Source organism: Durio zibethinus, chromosome 26 (assembly GCF_047325235.1).
Source record: "Durio zibethinus cultivar Kanyao isolate XHJ-2024 chromosome 26, ASM4732523v1, whole genome shotgun sequence".
NCBI lineage: Eukaryota > Viridiplantae > Streptophyta > Magnoliopsida > Malvales > Malvaceae > Durio > Durio zibethinus.
In genome coordinates this window covers 14788857-14799503 of record NC_143187.1, presented here as the reverse complement: position 1 = coordinate 14799503, position 10647 = coordinate 14788857, and the positions used below count along the sequence as shown (strand labels likewise).

At 29.4% G+C, this 10647-nt stretch overlaps 1 pseudogene; it reads right to left on the bottom strand.

Annotated features, from left to right (window-relative positions):
• Positions 1–4589: 4589 nt before the first annotated feature.
• On the bottom strand, positions 4590–7363 carry LOC111274073 (pentatricopeptide repeat-containing protein At2g37320-like; annotated as a pseudogene).
• Positions 7364–10647: the final 3284 nt, after the last annotated feature.

Here is a 10647-nt window from a genome sequence, read left to right as displayed (position 1 = left end):
TTAAATTTCTTCTTGTAAAAAGCACTGGTATTTGTTTCCGTTCTTCTCTGTCCCTTGCATACGTAGACCCATATATGCTTGTATACTGTACAGTACACGCCATCATTTCCCCTTTCTGTGTCAAGATTAGGACTCTTTATCTACAGCCTTTGACCAACTACGGACAATTTTCTTTACGTATCTAATTTTGAGCTACACAAAATATTAAGGTGAAAATTTTTTATTTCTCAAATTTTACTTTGTTGATTTTAGAATTTAAACTTCAAATCTCTACTTATAAATTCTAATCATAAGAGTGTCCCTTTTTTAATCGAAACTAGCAAAGAATGCTTTTTTGGGCTATTGCATCTTTTTTTCTTTTGTTGCTTTCTCTCTTTTTCTTTTCCACCATAAATAAATTCTACTGCTATAGAATAATCAACTCTATACCTACTACCAAGTTTGTCATTAGATCCTTTGTTAATTGTTAGATCAATAGCATTTCAATTGTTTTAAGAATTTTTTATAAAAAAAGAGATTATAACTTAAAATTATTTTAAAAAATTAATAAATATTTTAATTTTAATTTTAATTTTAATTTTAATTTTAATTTTAATTTTAATTTTAGATTTAAATATTATTTTTTAAATTGATTATACTAACTAATTAAATTAAATTTGAAATTCCAATATCCTAAAAATTTGATGAAAAAAAGTGCCTTAAGATGTTGAATTTTGCTTTATTTGTATTAATTCTGTCAATTGCAATATATATTCGTTGATTGATAATAGTCATAGACTAAGAAAACCAAAAGTTTGTAAAAATAAATACTCTAAAAGTTATGGACAAATTAAAGAAACAAATAATGAAGGAATGAATGAAGGGGCATTTAAAAAAGTACGAAAAACTTTAATATAAATGCAATAAATAGATTGTTGTATAAGTGGCACATAGCGCAGGGAAACAAAAGGAGGGACCACTTGGACATTATGCCACTTTCTTTTTTGTATTGATTTTGAAGACATTGGAGGAACGAAGACTTTTTTTTAAGTAAAGAAATATATATGATTAATTATCTTTGAATCAAATATTTATATTATAGGAGTAACATTTTTCATTATTTTAATGACTAAACTTCAAACCAAACGCGCATGGCAGAGAGAGAGAGAGAGAGGTCCGGTTCTCTTTTTGCAACTGTAAACCAGGCCCAGCTTTGTTTTGTTCGATGACATCTTAACTATCTAATGACCAGGCAATTCAATTAGGCAAAGCTAGCCACTTTTTGTAACAGCCAATTCAAACCAAATGCCAATAGTAAAAGAAAATTGTGGCGCTCTTTGTCTGAGTCCGAATAATATATGTATCAAGCAAAAATTGGGACCATAAGTAAAAGCATATTACATAAAAGAAAAAAAAAAAAAGTAAAGGACCGTTAGGCGTTAGATTTGAATTCGAAGTCGGGCAACTGGCAAATGGCAATTTTCCATGGTCATGATGGCTTCTAGTCTTTGGCCTTTATCTTCCAAAATCCAAAGGCCAAAGCAAAGTAGTATAGCAAACAGTTGTGGGTGGGCGACTCGCGCCGATTATACTTTTTCTTCTTGCAATTCTAAACTAATTAAAAAGAAGCTTAGTCCACATGGGCCCTTCCAACGACGTACCCGCTTCGTATGACCGATGATCCTAATCGGGAGCCGTGTTTTCTTAATTTGGTTAATAATATAAATTATTTACAAAATAATAATAATATTAAAATAAAAAAAAAAATTTAATTAATTTCTTGTCAACTCAAACATAAACTTTCAATTAGAGCTCTATCTACTTAAATTTGTAAAAAAAATAATTAAAATATTAATGACAAAACATTTCATATTTTATTAATTTCGATTAATATCGATTAGATATAGATGCTTTTCAATAAAAAAATTTCAAAATCAAATAAAAATTTTCTTTTGTAAATTAAATCAGATCGAAGATGAATTTAAAGCGTTTTATCTCATTTTGAGTGTCGAAGCTCCTTTTTCCTTTTGTTTTTTGTATTTTATTTTTAACATTTATTTTATTTTTTATGTTTCCTTTTTTATTTATTATTTACTTTTGTTTTTTATTAAATAAACTTTATAATAAAAAATAATTGAGATAAAAATAATAAAATAATTCATATCTAATAAATTTTGATTTTTAATGATCTAATTAGTACAATTTTTTTTTAAAAAAAATTCAAGATTATTGAATTATGGTTCTTTTTAAATCGAGGTCTAATAAAAGTAAGATTTTGAGTATTATAGCTTAGTTAGTCCTACTATTTTACAAAATGACTTTTTTTTTTTTTACTTTTTCTTTTTTCACACTTTTTTCTTTATCAATTTTCTCTACTTGCAAATTTCATTTTTTTTTCTCATTTCCTTTTCTAAACTCTCTCATTCTCTTACAACTTAAAAAAAAAAAAAAAAAAAACAGTATGAGAAAATAGTGGAAGTGCTTTAATGAAGTTGAGATCTAAGGAGAATATGTACTTATATTTACTGTTAATTTATGTTTATATTTTTTAAATATTTTTATTATTTATTTTTTAAAAAATATATTTATATTTATTTATATGTTACAGTCCATTAAAATTTTGCACAAAAATTTTACTTTTCTCATATTTAAAACATAATCTTAAAAAATAAAAAATACTTCCGCAACTAAGTACATATTTAATTATAGTATAAATAATATTTGTAAGTGATAGAATTGTTATTTACACATATTTAATATGTGTTTGATGATGTAATACATATAGATCAAATTAATCTAAAAGGTTGTCTACATATCTATGATGTTCGTCAGATTCTAAATGACGTGATTGATTAAATTATTGATGAGACCAGTCAAGATATTAAACTAGCCTTGAAAATTATTCTTCATATAAATAATGTTCTCGGCTATAGACAAAATACATATATGATAATGATTTTGATGTAGGTTAATTGGACTATTATATATCAACTCATCAACTATTTGTTTAATTGGTAGTCAAGCTCTAGATTTCTTTCAATTTCGTGATCTCGTGTGTGTAATACATTATCAGAAAAACCAATCAAATATAGATTAAGAGGTAGATTCATCGAATTGTTTCCATAGGAAAAGGTCTCTTAAATTCAAACATCCATGGTCCTTTCTTGATGCCATTTAAAATATAATTTTTTTGATAAAATGAATTACAAAACTACATATCTATGTTTGAGAGTCCGAATCTATTTATCTTGAAACTTTTTAGTATTTATCAATCTAAATAATTAGTGTCGAATTCAATTTTTTTTTTTTTTGAGATTATTCATTATAAAAATTTAAAAAATTATTAAAAAATTTAAAATAATTATATTATTACAATTATTCACAGTGAGTTCTAATATTTTTTTTTAAAATTATAATTATATCATTGTTAATATTAACAATTACATTTTTTACAATATATGTAATTAAATAATCATTCAATTAAGAATCGTTGCTAAGCTATCAAATTTTATTTTGATAGATTTATCAAATTTGTCAATGAAAAATGTATTAAAAATAGGGATGTCATCGGATAAGGAATGGACCAAGTAAAGTATTTCTTATCCCATCCTTATGCTTGAAATTTTATAATATAATTATCCCCACACTTATACCTATAAGATTTTTCAAATCTATCTCCATCCTTATTTAATGGGTATAAATAATTATCGTAACAATAACTTTTTAGAAAAAATAAAAACTAAAATTTACTTTTTTAGCTCCTTTTTATCTTGTATATTTATGTGATTTTTTTTATAAATATATATTAATATATATTTTAAAATAAAAATATATTAATTCTAATATATATATATATATATATAATATATATAAGGTACTGGTATGGGGTTAGTGTAAATTTACTTATCTCCATTTTCATTTTCGATAAAAATTTAAAATCATATCCATTTTCGTTTTTATTTTTATAATATAATATCTATCATCATTTTTATAGGAGTAAAAAATCTAATTTCTCGTTGAGTATGAATAATATTAACATCCTTAATTGAAAAAAAAAATTTTTAAATTTCAAAATATTTTTTTCTTCAAAATATTTTTATTTTTTAATTTCTTAAAAATATTTTTAAACATTCTACACTATCACGTAGGTCCACCGTTGTAAATCATCACTAGAGTCTTTTCATCCTCTCCACGTGTAGAAGTTGTAAGCAATTTGCTTGCGCTTCTTCTGAAGAATAATCAAAAGAGACCAATTTCTTTTAAGCGAGAAAGAGCCTCGTGACTATTACTTGTTAGTTTGACAATAAGTTTAATTTTTTTAAAATAAAATTTTGACTTTGGATTTTATGAACGAAAAAAATAGACATTGAAAAAATTTATCTCTTTATAAAATTCGATCCGGTTCTACTTCGAAATAAATGAAATTCAAAATAACTATCAAACACTAAAAACTCGTAAAAAAAAAAAAAAGGGCCTTATGCATTAAAGGATAATATTGAGACTCATAGAATCATTCTTTAGTGGCTGACATATGGAAGGACTTTAAAGGGATCCCTCTCCTCCCACATTAAAATAAGTAAAAAGGAAAGGCTGCTGGTGTCCGCAACACCAATTCCTCAATTGCTACCTTCCAAGGCAGATAAATGTCCGCTTAAGTTCAGGCAAAGTTTACCGATTCCATTCACTTCCAATTTTATTGCTCATTATTTAGTTTTAATCGTGACTTGTTGGCTGTTTCCTTTATTTTAACCCATTCCACAAATCTATCATGTATCTCTTTTACACGGTTGATCACAAGATGTTTACCGTCACAAATTTTGAGGCTTTGACATATTATAACAATTTAGCTGACCCCCATCTCTTACCAATAGTGATGTCCTGGGACCAATTTCGCGATTGTTTTTTACTATTTCAGAATTGATAGCTTGCTTCATCTAGGTTTTAATAGTAAATTACATCAGATATCTATAATTTTGTATTTTATTTGCATTTAAGATTTTTATACTCAATTTTTTATTTACAATCTTTTAAAAATATTTTAAATTTATTCATTTCAACAACCGTCATTAAAATTTGACAAAATAACAAAACATACCTCATTTTGGCATATGACCGCTTTGTATAAATGACTAGCCTGAATCCTCGTGTTATATGTACTGACCATATACTTATTGCCTTCATTGCACAAAACACAACAGTTTTAGAACTCGAACTGATCTTAGGAGATCATAATTCATAATTTTGTCCTCCACTTAACTGCTGCACGAACCATATCCCAGATGAAATCAGTAACTCCATTTTTCTTCACAAACTACTGTAAAGGTATAGTTGGGTTCCATCGAATGTCACCCACCTTGGTCGTTGGAGGTGCTGGCACATAACTCGTACCATTTTATAGACCTCTTTAACCGGAGGTTGAGATCTGTCCCCTACGAAGAATATATATTTCTTTCCTTTTACTTCTACTTGACTAAAACCGGGAAGTTTCTTCGCTTTCCTCTCCTTCAACATCTTCCTTACTCGGGCAAACTCATCCCACTTCCCATGTGTTGCATATACATTAGCCAAGAGAGCGTAGCCTCCACAGTCAGTGGGCTCTAGCTCGATTAGCTCTTTACCAATGTGATTTGCTATTTTATCATCCCCATGCAATCTGCATGCAGCAAGCAATGCTCCTAGAACAGCATCATCGCATTGAGATGGAGGCATTTTGTTGACAACAGTCATGGCCTTGTCCACTTGTCCAGCTCGAACAAGGATGTCCACAAGGCAGGAATAGTGCTTAGCCTTGGGCCGTAAACCATCTGCGTGACTCATTGAATCAAATAACTTTTGAACTTTTTCCAAAAAACAGCATGCCTACAAGCTGATAAGACTCCTACAAAAGTGATCTCATCTGGTTTGGTACCTGATCTTAGCATGCCTGCAAAAACATATGATGCATGCTTACCATATCCATGGTGTGAATATGCTAATACCATGGCAGTCCGTGACACGAGATCCTTAGCCTTAGACACTGAAAAGCAAGTCTAGCTGAATTGAGTTCCCTGGTTCATGCTCAAACCCCAAAGGAAAAACAAGAGCATGAGCTTGCCCCGGCTCTAAAATGCTATCACATGAGGCCAACACGTTAGTGATGGTAGTCTCATTAGGCCTGAATCCAGAACGAAGCATGATGATCAAGTTGCTTGAAGCTTCATCTTGAGGTCCATTTCTTGAATACCCATCAATCATGACATTCCAAGCAACAATTATCTTATTAGGCATCAAGCGAAAATGCTCACTAGCTTTGGCCATGTTCCCTTGATCAATGTATACAGTTATCATGGAGTTCCATGCGGCAGTGTCTTTGCTTACTGGCATCTGATCAAAGTATTCCCTAGCCTGTTTTGTCATCCCGTTCCTTGCCAAGCCCGAAACCATACTTGTCCAAGAAATCAGGTTTCTTTGAGGCATAGAATCAGATAACTGAATGGCCTTATGGACTCTGTTAACCTTTAGACAGGCAGAAATCATAATATTCCAAGAATACAGGTTCCTTGGAGGCATTTGGTAGAAGAAACTAAAGGCATCGTCAATCCGATCATTGTCAACATAAGGCTTGAGCATAGCTGTCCAAGCAACAATGGTTTTTTACAGGCATTCTGTCAAAAACATGGTGAGCTTCATTAATCAAACCGTTACGTGCATAACCCAAAACCACTGTTGTCCAAGATACCACATTTTTCATAGAAACAGTCATTTGCTCAAAAAGGAGATGACCCTCTTTAATTTGTGTGAAATAACCAGAAATCAAACTAGTCCAGGAGAAGACATGTCTGTCAACGATATCATCGAACAGTTTACAAGCTTCAGGTAGATGACCGGCCTTTACGTAGCCGTGTATCAATGCGGATTCAGCAACAATGTTTCAATTTGGCATCGAGTGAAACAACGTCTCGGCTTTGAGAAGACCTTTTTTCAAATAAACAGTGATAATGGAAGCATAAGAAGTCGCGTCCCTTTAAGTGAGGCATTTCATCGAATAGTTCTTTTGCTTGTTTTACTTTGCCATAGCGATTGATTCGGATGTTCTGCAAGCGCATAGGTTGCACAAATAATACTAAAAACTAAAAAGCTTAGATGTCAATCTCGAGGATTAGGTAAAGATGTTTCTAATCTAAGTATCGGTTATGACTCATATTATAACCAAAGTTGATTCAATCAAGTATTATTATGCTCTACACTTGAATTAAAATGTGATTCTAATCTTAAAATTAAAAATAACAAATAAAAATTAAGACAAAAAAAACCTAAAATAATGTAAGCGAATTAACTAACTATAACTAATAACTCAAGTTCCAACTAGGAGACACAAAAGAATTAAACTCAACAAGATGTAAATAATAAAATACACTAGCCTAATCTAATTAAAAATAGACTTGAAGTGAGATTTAAGAAGCATCAATCACAAAATTAAAAAGAGCAAGCAAAAACTAAAGATTAGTTACAAGAATGGAAATCGCAAATTAAGCAAGCAAAACTAGATATACTTTGCATCAATTTAAATGAACTCAAGCTTGGAATTGCAACAGCAACTAATGATCTAAAGTAAAAGATTGAAGTGTAAATAATGAGAAAAAATTGTAAGATCAAAGCTAAAAAATCAAAATTAAAAGTAAATTGCAAAATTGGAAATCATGAATTCAATCTGGAAATTAGAATCTAAATCATGTAAATTTGCATGAACATAAATTGGAAATTGAAAGAATATTCAAAGAACTAGAAGAGAGATTGAATTGAAGAACAAAAATTGAATCGAAATTGCAAAATTCAACAAAGGGAGATGACAAACTGAAACTAAGTTGGAGCAAAAATTTACTGAGTCACAGGAAAAAATTAGATTTGAAATTTTCTAGAAAGAATGAATTGGAACTTAACTAAAGTAAGCTAAATCAACAAGTTTACTATATGATTCAGCAAAGAAATCGCATCAAACAATAAAAATTCTAGCTCATTAAACTACAAATTCAAACAGATTGCAAATTTGGAAAAACAGAGCAGTTACAAAATAAATCATCCAAACAACAGGTAAAATCATGAAATTAAATGCAATAAAAGGAGAATTAATAAGTAAACACATGAATCTATGAGTGTAAAATGCAAGAGATACAAATCAAATGAAAAGATGGAGATAAGATCCTTGCCATGTTATCACTCAAGCAAAGCTTAACTCTACCAATTGGTTTCAGCCAAAACTTTGAAGCTTGATCTGGAACCAAAAACATATTCACTAATTGCAAGAAAAGCATACTTGAAAATCTAACAAAAATCATAGCTAAATTGCATTAGTTAATTCTAACATGATTGAAAGACAAATATAATCTATGAAAAATGAATTAGAAAGCTCAATTAAAAACCAAATAGCAACTAACAAAGTAAAATTGAAAATAACTACCTTAAACAAAAAATAACTACCATCTAACTTCCTAAGAAAATGTGATCTAGAAATTTCCTGAAATTGATTCAAACAACTTCTAAATTGAAAGAATAGTAAATAAACAAAGATCAAAACACAATTGAAAGGCAATTAAGAAAGTGAAATAGCAAAATCAACAAGAAAAGTGCAAACCAAAACTAGAACTTCAAATCTAGAAATTAATCAAATTGAGAGAAAAACTTAGATCTGCAATCCTACAAAACAAATGAACTAAAACTGAGCTAAAATAACTTAGAACTACAAGATTACTACAAGATTCAATAAAGAAATTGAAAGAAACAATGCATAAACAAGCTTAATGAACTTAAACAAAAATTGATTGCAGTAAAGAGAAAAACAAAGCACTTAAAAGAAAATCTTCCAAACAGGCTTGAAAAAATAGAATTAAAAGCTAGGAATTAAATCTAATCAAGTAAGCACATGAATTAAGAAGTGCAAAGTGAGGAAAGAGCAAAACAGTTGCCCAGCTAGGAGAGAAGAGTCTTGAAATGTTATCATTGACTCAAGCTTCAACTTTGCCACTAAATCTAACCGAAACTTTCAAAAATTTTCTGGAATTTTGTAGAAGGAATTTGAATGTCTAAATTTTCATATTTGTAGATATATGAATGTAAACTACAAAGAGAAAAATTTGGCTCAAAACTCATAAAAGTTGATGGAGATTTGGTACAAAAACCTAACTAAAATAAATGTCGAATGAGCCAAACATATTTGAGAAACAAGTAGAAATGCATCAAATTGAACTTGAAAACTAAAAGATATTGAACTTTTATTAAAAGAATCTTAAAGTACATTGAAAATAAAGGCAAGAAAAGTAAATTTTGGTGGAAAATAAATGCAATTTTCTCCCAAACAGTCCTCTAAAAAAACAAGGAGGAAATTATTTGGGGAGAAAAGAAAGTAAATGTAAGGAAAAGAAAATTTGTAAAACTAAGCTACTCCTCATTCTCTATGGTTGGCCACCCCTATTTATAAACAAATGGGAGGTGCTTCAATCCCTAAAATGCCAAAAATATCTAAGTAACTGCTAGCCTTCTAAATTCCTCTTCCCCCATTCCTTGAATTTTTTGCTCGTTTATTTGGTTCCTTTAATTCCCCTTTCCTTCAAGTTTTTTTCTCATAAGCTATCAAGCTTCAACAAGTCAACATTATGATCAATAAGAAGTCTTCAAATGGTCATCTCACATGGTATTAGCATCCATCACACTTTTTGAACTTTGCTTTTTCATTTCAGCTCCAATTACAACAATTTGTTCCTTCATTTTGCTACCAACATTTAGACCATTAAATGGAACTTTGTGCCTTATAATCCTTGAAAAAATTTTGGAAAATTGCAAGTCCAAAAATAGCTTCCAAATATACTAATGCACCAATTACCTTTCAAGCATTTATAAAGATACAACAAAGGTAATAATACATTAATGAACTAAGGAAGATAATTCCAAAAGAGAAATATGAAAATTAAAACTTGAAATAAGGTTCCATGAAGTTCAATTGAGCTAAAAAGTTCATAGAAGAAAAGGTTAAGAAAAAATGCCATAGATGGCAATGTAGCATAAACACACTAGTTTTGGCCTTTTCTAGCTTTTAGCACACAGACCTTCCAAAATGAGTTCAAAATCTCTAAAATTCCTTATTTTTCTTATTTTCACCTACACATTGTACATTTATCCATTTAAGAGTATTTTTGCCAAATTTCTCAAGGAACAAGCCAATATTCAAGAGAAATTGCTTGAAAAATGGTAAGCCAAGCAAAATCTTGTTTTTTTCTTTCTTTTTGTTTTCCCATTCTTTTTTCAAGCTCCACCCTTCCTCCTTAATAATGTATAGCTTAAAATGATGCTTAAATGTCCCAATGCACATAAGGTAAAGGACTAGAAAGATAGGAAATATCAACCCAAAGGCTTAGGCTTGTAATATGGTTTTATAACAAAGAAAGGTATTATTAGGCTTAAATTTACATCAAGGTTAGCTTAAAAAGGTTTAATCGATCCAAAAATGGCCTATGCCATTTCCTTAATCATGTGTCTTTTAGGATTTTTCCTCAAGAGATGATTAAAACAAATTCTAGAACATGAAACGCAACTTCAAAGACCAATGAAAAAAAATATTTCATGCTCACATAATCAATCACTAGATAAAAAAATGCAATTCAATAATGATCAAAATATTAACTCATAAACAAAAAC